Here is a 12,811-nt window from a genome sequence, read left to right as displayed (position 1 = left end):
AATGTCTCTGTTCTTTACTAATTAACATATCAACCTAAGACGGTAAAAAAGCAAAGAAGATGGCAATTCTGTGGAATCAGTGCCGTCTACTCCTCTCACTCGTGTTCAGTTAAACACGAGAACTAAATGAAGCGTAAACATCACAGCTCACAAGGGCATCGTGTGCTTGGTTTAATTTCTCTCCTGAGGAGTCCTCATTAATTCAACATTCTCAGAATTTAATGGCTAATTAATTGCAAAACAAAGGCAACAAAATCTTAAACTTTCGTTGCAATGGAACGAAACCAGATTGGTGATTTACCCACTTAAGCATACCGTGTGGTGTGAATCAAAAGTGTCTGGTTTGAAGCAAGGCTCATATATACCAATACATCTTCATCAAATAACTATATATTCAGGATAACAAATATGATTCCTACCAACTTGGCAAGAACAAGGGCTCTTGATATCGAACACCGTTATTGTTTCAGCACATGCGTTAGCTTTGGTAGAAACAAAGAATAAGACTAAGATGAATGTAAAAGAACTCAATTACGCAAGATGTAACGTGGTTCAGTGACCTGAGGTGCTTACGTCCACGGATAAACAGGCTCTCACTCTCTCACTCAACGTGAGAACCCGGGAGATTTCATTAATATTATTTATAATGATTACAAGATAATAGAGGATGACTTAAAACTCGTTAACAAATAACTTTTCACCATCCTGGATTTCCTGATAGAGTCCTGTATTATTAACCTGGACTCTTCTAGATAATCGATCCTTCTGAGAGAGTCCTGAAGGACTCAGCTTCTCTTCTTCTGGTCGGTCGGTTCTTCTGAGAGAGTCCTGATGGACTCAGATTCTCTTCATCTGCATCTGGTCGATCCTGTACCTTAACAGAATGTTGTTGTGAACGAAGAATCAAGTGCAAGCAAGCCATCCACGCACATCAAAGTTTTCAGGAACTTAATGACTGAACTGTAAAAGCTCCAGTAAAATTTCGGTCAGGTAGAGATGTTCCTTGTTCAAGATTGTTTGTGATCTCTACTGGTATATTTGCCAAACGCTGTCTATCTTCATAAAATGCTCATTCCCGTCATTGATTGAATCGATGTCCTCCTTTTCATGGAACCTCTGTCTTCTCCTAAACTTCTTCCCTTTCCTTTTCTCTTCCGTGTCTAGAAGTGTTGTCAATCTTTCCGTCAGAACATTTGGAACCTACATCATAACCAGCAGCAGGATGAGATAAAATGTTAGCCCTCTCAATCCATACAATCACAAGCTCGACATAAAATACCTTCCCATATTGGAGTCTTCAAGCACTGCAATAGAATTCTGGATCAATCATCAGCCTCACTCAATGTCTCATATTCATCCGTCAACTTTATGTAATTCGTCTGCGTTCTGATCTAACACTGACAGGAAAAGGATAATTTAAGGGATATGGCCATTAGCACAAGTTGCAAGCCGTGTACAACAGCATTCTGATTGAACACTGATCAGGTACCATAAAATTCGAGGGAAAATGGGGATCGGCATAGGTTGCAAGCTATGTGCAAACAGAACATCTTGAAACACAAACAATGTTTAGATGACAACGAAACCAAATTACCGTGAAATGTTCGCTTTTTGCTAGGGAAGTCTGAACTCCAGATATATAGCTGAATACAAGGTTTGTTTTGATAAGAAAAAATGTTTGCATTTCATTATATTGAGACATCGAACAGTACAGAGTCTCATACAGCAGGCATAGTCGAAGAGATATCGACCAGCCAAGGGTTCATCAAAGGTAGGTAGATTACAATTGAGTAAAGGAGCTAGACATTGTAGGGAATCAAAACCCCAATGTAGGTCATTCATGAATAAGACGTCCGGTTGCCGTTGTAGGGATAAATACCGTCCCCTGCCTTGCTTGCGAGGAGGCCTGCACTCTTTCAATCACCAGTTTGTTGGGTTCAGCCTGCGCTTAAATAGAAAACCATCTGGAAGGCGCACCTGATGCCGCCATCGGTGAACCGAGATCGGTGGCTGGTGGTGGTGAACGGAGCAGGGGAAGCCGCTGGTGGTGGATGGAGTAGAGGAAAGCTTCACTCCTCAGCCGGACTGCTGCTTTCCATGAGCGCAAGCCACTGGATGCAGTCGATGAGCAGATCATCGTTCCCTCACCGGATGGAAAAATTCTAGAATGGAAAGGTAAGGGATACGATCCCTGTTTCTCTCTGTAGCTGCCGTGATAAGGGGTTGCTCATGATACCCCTTTATAGGCACAGAGTGGGAACAGTTTGTGCAACCGTTCTCCTTGATTCTGTGCAGGTTTAACGAAAAGAATATCTTCCGTGGAGGAGAGTTATTCACATCGTGGGTAATCACCACGAACGTTGTGGTTTATCCCAACATTCTTCCACTTGTTCTAACGATAAATCCTTAACCAGAAAATTTTATGGGAATGACTTGATGAATATATTGACCTTTATAATCTATTTTATAGATCCTTAGTTGAATCTTTAATCCTTATGAGATTAACAACAAACAAGTAATAACAAGAATCAATATACTGATTGTGATCACTTTATTCATATGCATATGTCAAAAAGAGTTTAACAAGCTCATCCTCAATACATGTTTAGAATATAATCCCGGTGCTAGCCCTTTAGTAAGAGGATCGACAATCATCTTTTTTGTACCAATATTTATAATATGCACTAGATGATTCTCTGCCCTTTTTTTAACAACAAAATACTTCAGCTCCATATGCTTGCATGACGTAGTACTTTTGTTGTTGTTCGAAAAGGATATCGCAGCTTCATTATCATAGTAGACCTTCAGTAGCTTCTCAATAGAATCAACCACCTTTAACTGTGAAATGAAGTTCTTCAATCATATGGCTTGCGAGGTAGTCTCATACAATGCTATGAATTCTGCTTCTATGGTGTGAGCAACAATGGTCGTCTGCTTCCCACTCCTCCAAAAGATTGCGCCCCTCAGTAAGTAAGAAAACGTACACAGTAGTAGACTTTCTACTATCAAGGTATCCTCCTAAGTTCGAATCTAAGTAGCCAATAACTTCGAGGTGATCAACTTTATGATACGTCAACATATAGTCTTTTGTCTCTTAAAAATACCGCAAGACTTTCTTGGCAACCTTCCAATGGGGTATGTCTGAGTTAGACTGAAATCTACCAAGCACCCCTACTGTGAAAGAGATATCTGGATGAGAACAAGTCTGTGCGTATTGCAAGCTGCCAACAACTGATGCATATGGATAAACACTCATCTGTGCTTTGTCAACATCGTCCTGTGAACAATCCTTTAGGCTCAGCTTGTCACCTTTTGATATGGGTATTAAACTAGGAGAACAATTCTCTATCTCATTTCGCTTTAACACCTTATTTATGTAAGATCTTTGAGAGATGCCTAAAAAACCTTTTGCTCTGTCTCGACGGATCTCAATACCAAGTATATAAGCAGCCACACCCATATCTTTCATATCAAAATGTGATGCAAGAAACTGTTTTGTCTCTAAAAGTAACTTTATATCGTTGGTTGCCAGCAAAATGTCATTCACATACAATATCAATATAATGAACTTACTCCCACTTTCCTTAAGGTGTATACATTGATCAATAATATTTTCTGTAAACCCGAAAGTCACAATGACTTGAAAAATTTAATATACCACTATTGGGAGGCCTGTTTAAGTCCATATATTGATTTGTTAAGCTTGCAAACCAAACAATCATCTTCAGAGAAACCAAGAGGTTGTTCCATGTATACTTCTTCATTCAGATACTCGTTGATGAACACTATTTTCACATCCATCTGATGTAGCTCTAAGTCATAATGAGCTACGAGGGCCAAAATTATCCTCATTGACTCCTTAGTTGAGACAGGAGAAAATGTCTTATTATAGTCAATGCCCTTCATCTGAGTGAACCCTTTAGCAACCAATCTTTCCTTATGTCTCTCTATGTCACATTTGGAGTCCCTTTTGGTCTTAAAGACCCATTTACATTCTATGAGTTTTACTATTTTAGGTGACTCGACAAGATCCCACACTTGATTCTTAGCTATAGAGTCCAACTCTTCTTTTATGACTTTTATCCATTGCGAAGATTATTTGCTTTCAACAACTTCCATAAAAGTCAACAGATCATCATCTATATCTATGAAATCACTAAGCTTCTGAAGATACACCATATAATCAGGATGTATGACAGATCTCCTAATTCTTGTGGATCTCCAAACAGGTCATTCTTCAGATTCAAATTGAACCTGATCATTCTGTTTGTGCTCTTCTGCATTATCCACAATAGGTTCACTTTGGATTTGTGCATCAACAACCGGGTGATCAACCACACCATCATTATGAATAATAATGTGGTATCTCTCAGTGTTTTCCTTAACAGGTGATGTAACTGGATCCTGTACTTCTTCAAAACCAAGGTTTTGAAGTGCACTTAATCTTACTGAACCATCTTTAAGAAATTTTACCTTATCTGTTTGAACAATCTATGGTGAATGAGATGAGAAATAAAATCTGTATCCTTTTGATCTCTCTGGATAACCAATGAAATATCCATTGGTTGTTCTTGGATCAAAGGCTTTAATGTGAGGGTCATATAACTTAGTCTCTGCAGGACATCCACATATGTGCGTATAAGACAATGATGGTTTTTTACCTGTCCACAACTCGTAAGGAGTTTTAGGTACAGATTTTGTAGGTACCTTATTCAAAATATGTACAATTGTCCTTAAGGCTTCACCCCACAACTTCATGGAAAGTGTTGAATAATTCAATATGGCCCTGACCATTTCTTTAAGCGTACGATTTCTCCTTTCAGTTACATTATTCTGGTAGACACTACCAGGCATGGTATACTAAGGTATAATGACTTCTTCTTTTAAAAATCGCGCTAATGGTCCTTCGCTTTGCCCCATCTCAGTAAACCAATCATAATATTTGGCACCTCTATCAGACCTGACTATCTTAATAACTTTATCAGTTTGTTTCTCTACTTCTTTCTTAAATTCTTTAAACATCTAAAAAACATCAGATTTTTCGAAAATCAAGTAGAGATATATATATCGTGAATAGTCATTAATAAAGGTGATGAAATATTTTTCTCCTGTGTAACAGGGGGTAAACGGTCCACATACATCTGTATGGACTATCTCCAATATCTCACTACTACGTTTGATACCATCTTTATATATGTTTGTATGCTTAGCCTTTATACAATCAACACACGGGTCATTGTCAGTAAAATCTAGAGATTTCAAGATTTTTTCATTTATAAGTCTCTTTATTTTCTTTTCAGATATATGACCTAACCTTCGATGCCAAAGCATATAGGATTTATCATTAATCATGCTATGTTTATTTTCAACCAATGCGTATTCAGAAGTCAAAGACTCCTGGGTTTGGATCTTCATGTTCAATTTATACAAACAATCATAAACTAATGCAGAACCAATTTCAACAGAATTTCTATAAATGAACAATTTGGATTTTTTAAACTTAAAACAATATCCAATTTTATCCAATTTTGAAATTGAAATTAAGTTTCTACTATATGATGGAATATAAAAGACATCATGAAGATCCAAATCTACGCAAGTATCTAAAGTAATTCTGCAGGTCTCAACACCCTTCACATGTGAACGCATCTTATTTCCCGAATAGATGATTTTCTCATGAATTGTTGGTTCTCTTTTACTTAGAAACAATTGTAGACAGATGAAAATATGAACAGTAGCATCAAAATCAATCCACCAGCTATTTTCAGAAATTTATAATAATTTACATTCATAAGAAACAAATGACAAATTACCTTTTTTTTTTCAACCACTTCTTATACTTTATGCAATCTGTCTTCTTGTGTCCCTTCTTCTTGCAAAAGAAACACTTTATTGGAGTAGAGTCAGATTGCTTGCCTTGGGATGTCTTATCTCTTGCTGGCTTCTTCCTAGCATTTCTCTTAAATGCATTCTTCTTCGGTCCTATCTTGGGTGCATGAGAAGCCATATGTGCACTCTGCACCTTCTCTCCTTTCAATCTTTCTTCTTCTTCAACACACTTGGATATAAGTTCATTAAACGTTCATTCATCATTATGTGTGTTGTAAGAGATTTTGAAAGGTCTGTATTTTAAGGGTAATGATGCTAGAACTAAACGCACTAGGAAAGAATCAGAAATGGTCAGCTTCATATCATTCAGCTGAGACGCTATGTTCTTCATCTCCAAAATGTGCTGGCGAATGTTTTTCCCTCCAGTATATTTCATATATATGAGCTTTGACATCAGGGTACTGGCTCTGGCCTTATTTGAACTCACAGATTATGTTTTAATAACACTCAGAAATTCTCTCATTGTCCTGCACTGCGGGGTGGCACTTAAAATATTCTTAGTCACCTTAGATTGCAGAAGCAACAGGCTAAGTCTATTCGAACACTCCCACTTCTCAAAAGCACTTTTTTGATCAACAATGCATCGATCAGTCAGTGCAGCGGGTTCATCTACCTATAGGGCCAGATATAAATCCATATACCCTAATGTAAAGATAGCAGTCTCTTTCCAATCACTAAAGTTCGATCCATCCAGAAAGAGAATACAGCTAGAGCCATCTAAAATCACAGGACTAGAAACTGCACGACAAAAGACATGTATCAAAAAAGGCATTCGTACGAGATAAAACTTAATGGAAAAAGCAAATGAATAAAAACCCTTAATATGCTTATTTTCAGGCGAGTATAAGGGGTCATTGAAGCCTTACTTTGGTAAGAGCTCCAACACGCGAAACCACTTCGTCTACCGACCATATTTGATAAAACTAAGGTTCTTATGAAGTTCGACCATCGACACAATGTACCTTTGGATATACATGTGCGATGTATCTCAACACATTTACCTTATTTTACCCTACTTAAATTCCAAACACGATGAAACTTCATTTGAGTCATTTATCGTTTCACGAATCTAAGTACAACATTAATATTGGCTAAAAACTATATGATAGTACTGACAGTTTTCGACAACATACGTGTATTCAGTCACTTTGGTGACATGAATACACTAAATCATCTTACTATCCTTAATGCCAATATTGAATATTCATAAAAAAAAAATAATGAATTAACACTTTAAACAAGCCGTAACTTGATGCTTATGCCCATATCCATATCAAAATTTGGTAAACCGATGAAATAAAAGCTTGAAACGATCACCAATTTATTGAATCGATTCTCAAACCTTATGAACCGACTATAAAACCTTCGAACCGGTGACATAAACCCTTGAATCGGTCCCAAAACCGAAAGAACCGACCAAATAGACCCCCCGAGCCGGTTCAAAAATTGGATGAATCGGTCAAAACAAGTTCTAAATCAGTTTAGAATATATTGAATCAGGTCTGTAACACTATGAAAAAATGGTGATCGTTTGGTGTGAGCAACGAGCGTAGATCTTTCTTGCTGAAGGTCAAGAAACTCTTGCATCTTTCAGCTTCGCTCATACATTAAGAAATATGCTGCGTAGAAAACCTTCACAAATTGCTCCCACATGACAGCTTCATTCACAAATTTGACTTCTAAGGTAGTCGCCCACCACCTTTCAACATCTTTCCAAAGTTGGTACATTCCAAAGTCTACCTTCCGGTCGTCACTGACTTGTAATTCATGAAAAATTTGCTCGATCTCTCAGACCCAATCTTCTGCTGCTTTGGGAGACGACTTTCCATCGAAAGATGGAGGGTTCATACGCATGATATGCTTATATGGTACCATCGTAGCTAGAGTCGGAGTAGGAGTCTCGCATCCCTGGGTGACTTGCTGAAGATTATCACCCATGGTACACATTGTCTTCGCTTGACGACCAACAACCTTTGCCAGGTTGTTTAGTGTATCCATGATGTCGTTACAACGCTCTCGCCAAGCCATCTTAAACAAGAAAAAAACTTGTATAAGCGAAATGACAATTCCGAAACACAATTTTTGTTCATAAAGCAAAAGATTCAAGCATTTTATTACATATCAAGCCAAAATACCCTTTCCGCTATGATAGGGTTACCAAAACATATCCAACCACATTGGAAAACAAAAATGAACATTGTCTCAGTGTTCCAACCAAAGTGCTCATATCAAGACGATCATCTTCACTTCCTACTGGTTTAAAGGTCTCGGTAGTTGTTCCGGTTCCCACATTGTCTCCGCTTCGAGCGAGAAAGAGATGTTGGAGTGTACTCAAGGAAGTTCGGTGAAGTACATCGAGCTATCTTGGGGCCTACATAAGGAACTTCATTCCACATTGGAGATAGAGGAGGAGCTGACATGCTCTAAGGGGAAATAGAGTAAGAGTAGGAAGCTGGCGAGTACTCAGGAGAATTTGTCAAAGTGCGCAAATCTTCTACGGGGTCAACTTCTAGCGGTGCCGGACCGGTCTTAGAAGCTACATCTTTTATGGTCTCAGCATTACCTTTCCAAACATCGTCTCCGAGTTTACGCTGGCACTCGACTTCAATATGCCCTCTAAAGCCACATTAAGGGCAATCACTCAATTCACGAGGACAAATTTATCCCACATGATCCAGCTTGCATCTTGCACACGGAGGTGCTTGTTTTGCAATCACTTGAGCACTTCGTATTATATGCTAAACTACCCGGTCCAGGGCCTCTACGCCTCAAACCAAGTCATGCAGGGCTCCAAGAATCTTTTCATGTCTCATTTTCAACGACATCTAACAAACCACATTTCTAAGTATGCATGCAGAACTAAATAAAACAATAATCAACAATAAATAACAAAATTTACTAAGTAAGGTATACTTACAATGCGATGGACGATGCATGCAGAGTCTTGAACCACACTTTAAACACCACTCTGATACCAAGATTTGTGACACCCCAACTTGTAAAATCCTTGGATTTTTAGAGATTTTTTTATAAACATTACGCAAGTGAGAAAACTATAAGGGAAAGATAGTTGAAAATTTTGAGCGAGTTATAGAGTGATCAACAAAAAGAAACTTTCTTCTACTATTGGTTTATAAAATGAGACTGAATAAAGATGTACATTAATTCATTTACAAAATGGTCTCTCGAAAACAAAAATATTTTTTTTTTCCCAAACCATCTGCCAAGACCGCATATGTCCAAAGTGTGGATCCAAAGCCTCTGTCGCGCAGCCGTCGTGATCACACCTCTAGTAGTCATCACTTGTATCTCCATGAAACAAGGTCAGTACTCTTGCGAGGTGGTGAGATACTAACCACAACTATCCATTTATTAAAACACAAGCAGTAATAGCATGAACACAAATATCAACATGGCTAACTATTAAAACAACATAAGTAATTTTAGAATGATGGAACAATAAGAACATTTGCGATAAATAAACAAGTGCAATAGTAACAAGTAAAGAACAATAAGCAACATGTGTAATAGGCAATAACATCAAGTAATTAGCATGCTGAGATAGTGAAATTAAGCAGATAAACAACTAAGAATTGAACTACGACATAAGCATTAATTCATTAGTCAGTAGTTAGCAAGTTAGTTTAATTATTCTGTCTTGATTACTTCTTCGGGTATGCGAAGGAACCTTACATTCTATGAAAAATATCATCGGCGTTTATTATTCTATGTTATGTGATAACCGGGGTACCTACAGATCGAGTAAACCTCATGCGGGTGGCTCGTAGCTGAGAGAAACTTTATGCGGGCGGCTCGTAGCTGAGAGAAACCTCACATAGGTAACAAATCACAATCCACACTACTGCAGTAGTTGTTGCACCTCAATAGGTCACCACGATCTCCCTAACTCTGAGTGACTAGGTCAAAGGATGCCTTTGCTCCTTAAAATGTGTCATAAAATCGACCGGTCACTCAGGGCTGTATCATCCACCCTCTTCAAGGTGAACAACTTTGTGAATGGGCAACCAAACAGTTTATCTTTTTAGGGCTTTGGTTAGTATACATTATCTTGTTTTGAGGCACTTAGGCCCATCTGGCCTTGTGTTTCCCGCAGAGCAATACGAACAACGCTCAAAGGTCTAGCTCTCCCATTCATGTGCTCAAGCCTCACACGGTCACAAAAGAGCTCTTCACCTGTGAAGGCGACCATCATACATTTATTATTTAGGGGTTTATGACATAACAAGCACAAGTGAGCTTTGCTCACAAAAAAGGGCCTAATGCCCAACACAACTCGCCATGGAGTTCCAAGCATGCATCCAGATATGCAAAACAAGTGTCATAACCCTACTGTGATGTTCATTCCCCCTTGTCATTCAAGATGAGTTAAGTGTAAAATGTGCATATACATCCATGTGATGTAAAAGATACAAGAGTCTATTCAAGACATTGATACAAGTAGTCACATTGCACATTCATAGCTCAACTATAAGCACTTGATTATAAGCATGCTTCAATCAATCTATTTGAGTTCAGTGACATGATGTGTAAGTGGCAAGTGTTTAATACGTGCTATAACATTGATATTTCATGTCACATCATGCTCATCTGTTTATTTGCAACTGTGTCAAGATGTGCGACAAGTTTATGTGACGTAAGACATTTTATCACCCATATTGTGAAAAAGCTACAACACTTGAATGTCATGTTTAAAATCAGAAAGTTCACAACTATGCTTAGAAATGAGCGCGATGCATCATATCCATGTAGCAATAATCTTTATTTTGCTTGAATTATGCTAGTTAATGTGAATGCATCCAAATGATGTTGTAGGTGCAATGAATTTGCAACACACGTACAAGTGCATATATATGGTTCAAGCGGTGATCTAACTACCGCAACATCGACAACCAAGGTGCTGCCCCAAAGCGCCTACAATGCAGGAAAAACTGCAGCAGTTATATGTTGCCAAATGAATGCCAAATTCATACAAAATTGGCAGCAAACTCTTTGCTGCCAAACGAGTGCAAAACACATAGAAAAAAATTACAGCAACCCAATTGACCATGCACTCAAGGTGTGCATGGAAACACAACCCGCCAACTGCTGCCAGCAAGTGCACTGCTACATGGAGTTTACTGTGCATGAGGTGCTGTCAGCAAGCACCAATGTGCAGAAAAAAAATTATATCAAGTGTGTTGCTGCAAAGGAGCCCGTACCCATACGACAAGGTAGCAGTGAGGTGCTACCAAAAGTTACAACAAGGAACAGGCTGTGCATGTGCACAAAACTTGCCAAAAGGAACAAAAAAAATAAAAATTACAGCAAGTGTATTGCTGCAAAGGATCCCGTACCCAGACGACAAGGTAGCAGTGAGGTGCTACCAGAAGTTACAGCAAGGAACAGGTTGTGCACGTGCATAAAACTTGCCAAAAGGAACATAGGAAGGTATGCTGTCATGCCTGCACACTTCTCTAGCGAAATGGCAGCCACCGGGGTGCTGCCACAAGCGGGGTGTTCGTGAAAGAGGTGCAACAAGCAAACGTCATCTAACACAACGCTCTAGTGTTGTAGCAGTGTGCAACCCACTAGGCGTTGCCAGGTGACAAATGACTAGAGAAAGGTGCAGCGGGCTGGACACTAGTTGGTGTTGCGAGGGCTGCAGCCCACAAATATCTAGGTCGGCAAGGTGCGGCCGAACATGCAGCCACCCGATCTGCATGCTGCAGGTTTCAGAGGAACAAAAAGTGGCGTGGGCAAGGACAGGGCCATGCCACGCCAGCAAACAACAGAGTGGAGGTGTGGTGCAATCTGAACCAAACTGCAACACAACTGCAATCATCCGACCTAAGCCTCCACTGCAAGGCGTCTAACAACATGATTGGTCTAGATCGAAAGCTGTCTAGACCGGGTCATACATGCGAAAACCACGTGAGGTGGTTCGACTAAGGCAAGGGTTCATGTTGCAGCCTGTCAACACTCACCCGGTTGTGGATGTGGCTGCAACTTGGCCCAGTTGCAGATGCACCAAAGGTGCGTGCGATAGCAGGGAATGCAGACCAAAAGAAAGAGAGAGAGAGGTCGGGTGCGGATCAATCGGGACTGGTCCAGGCCACCAGCTGACCGACCAAGGTCGTCCTTGAAAGGGCATTTGCTGTCGGGCTTGGTCCAGTCCGGGACCTCCTTACCACACGAAAAACTGAATGGACAACTCTGGATTTACTGTCATAACAGAGTAGAATCCAAGGCCGTAGAACAAAGACGGGCAGAGGGGTTGGAAGGCACCCAAGAGGGTGTCTCCACCCACGAACCCAAAGAAAGGCTACACGACAAGGCTGCCATGCTACAGACTGACCCATGTGGGTTGTAGTTCCAGCATGAGCAGACTCACAAACCAGCACACAGGGATGTGTTCGAACCTAGAGGGTTCGGCCCACGCTCTCCCATGTCCACACCGAACCATGAAGAAGGGCAAAGATGTGTTGTAATAACATTTGCATAAATCCAAACTCAAACAAAAGAAAAAAAATGAGTGCTTTAGCTTGTGCTTGAACATGAGTGTGCAAGCATATTAGAATGGTGAACAAACGCAACTTCATAAGGATGAATCCGCTATTTTCCTTTCCCTTGCATTTCAAAACCAATGCAAGAAAAAAAAAGGGAATAAGGCTTTATTTTCCCAAAAAATTCAAGGAAAGGAAATGTGCAAGGTGAAAACTACCATGGAAGCTCACATGTTTGCAACAATGGCAGCTGTGGGAAAGAAGAATCTCACCTTGTCTTCAAGGAAGGAGGGACACGATTTTCGGTTGGGAGAGAGAGAGAGAGAGGGAGAAGAAAATTTGTCCTTCTTTTTCTCTTTATTTCCTCTCAAATGCTTAAGTAGGTAGGGTTTATTAAGTAGACGATCCAAATTAACTCT

This window comes from Nuphar pumila, chromosome 14 (assembly GCF_984573655.1).
Source record: "Nuphar pumila chromosome 14, dmNupPumi1.hap1.1, whole genome shotgun sequence".
NCBI lineage: Eukaryota > Viridiplantae > Streptophyta > Magnoliopsida > Nymphaeales > Nymphaeaceae > Nuphar > Nuphar pumila.
This window is presented reverse-complemented; position numbering follows the sequence as displayed.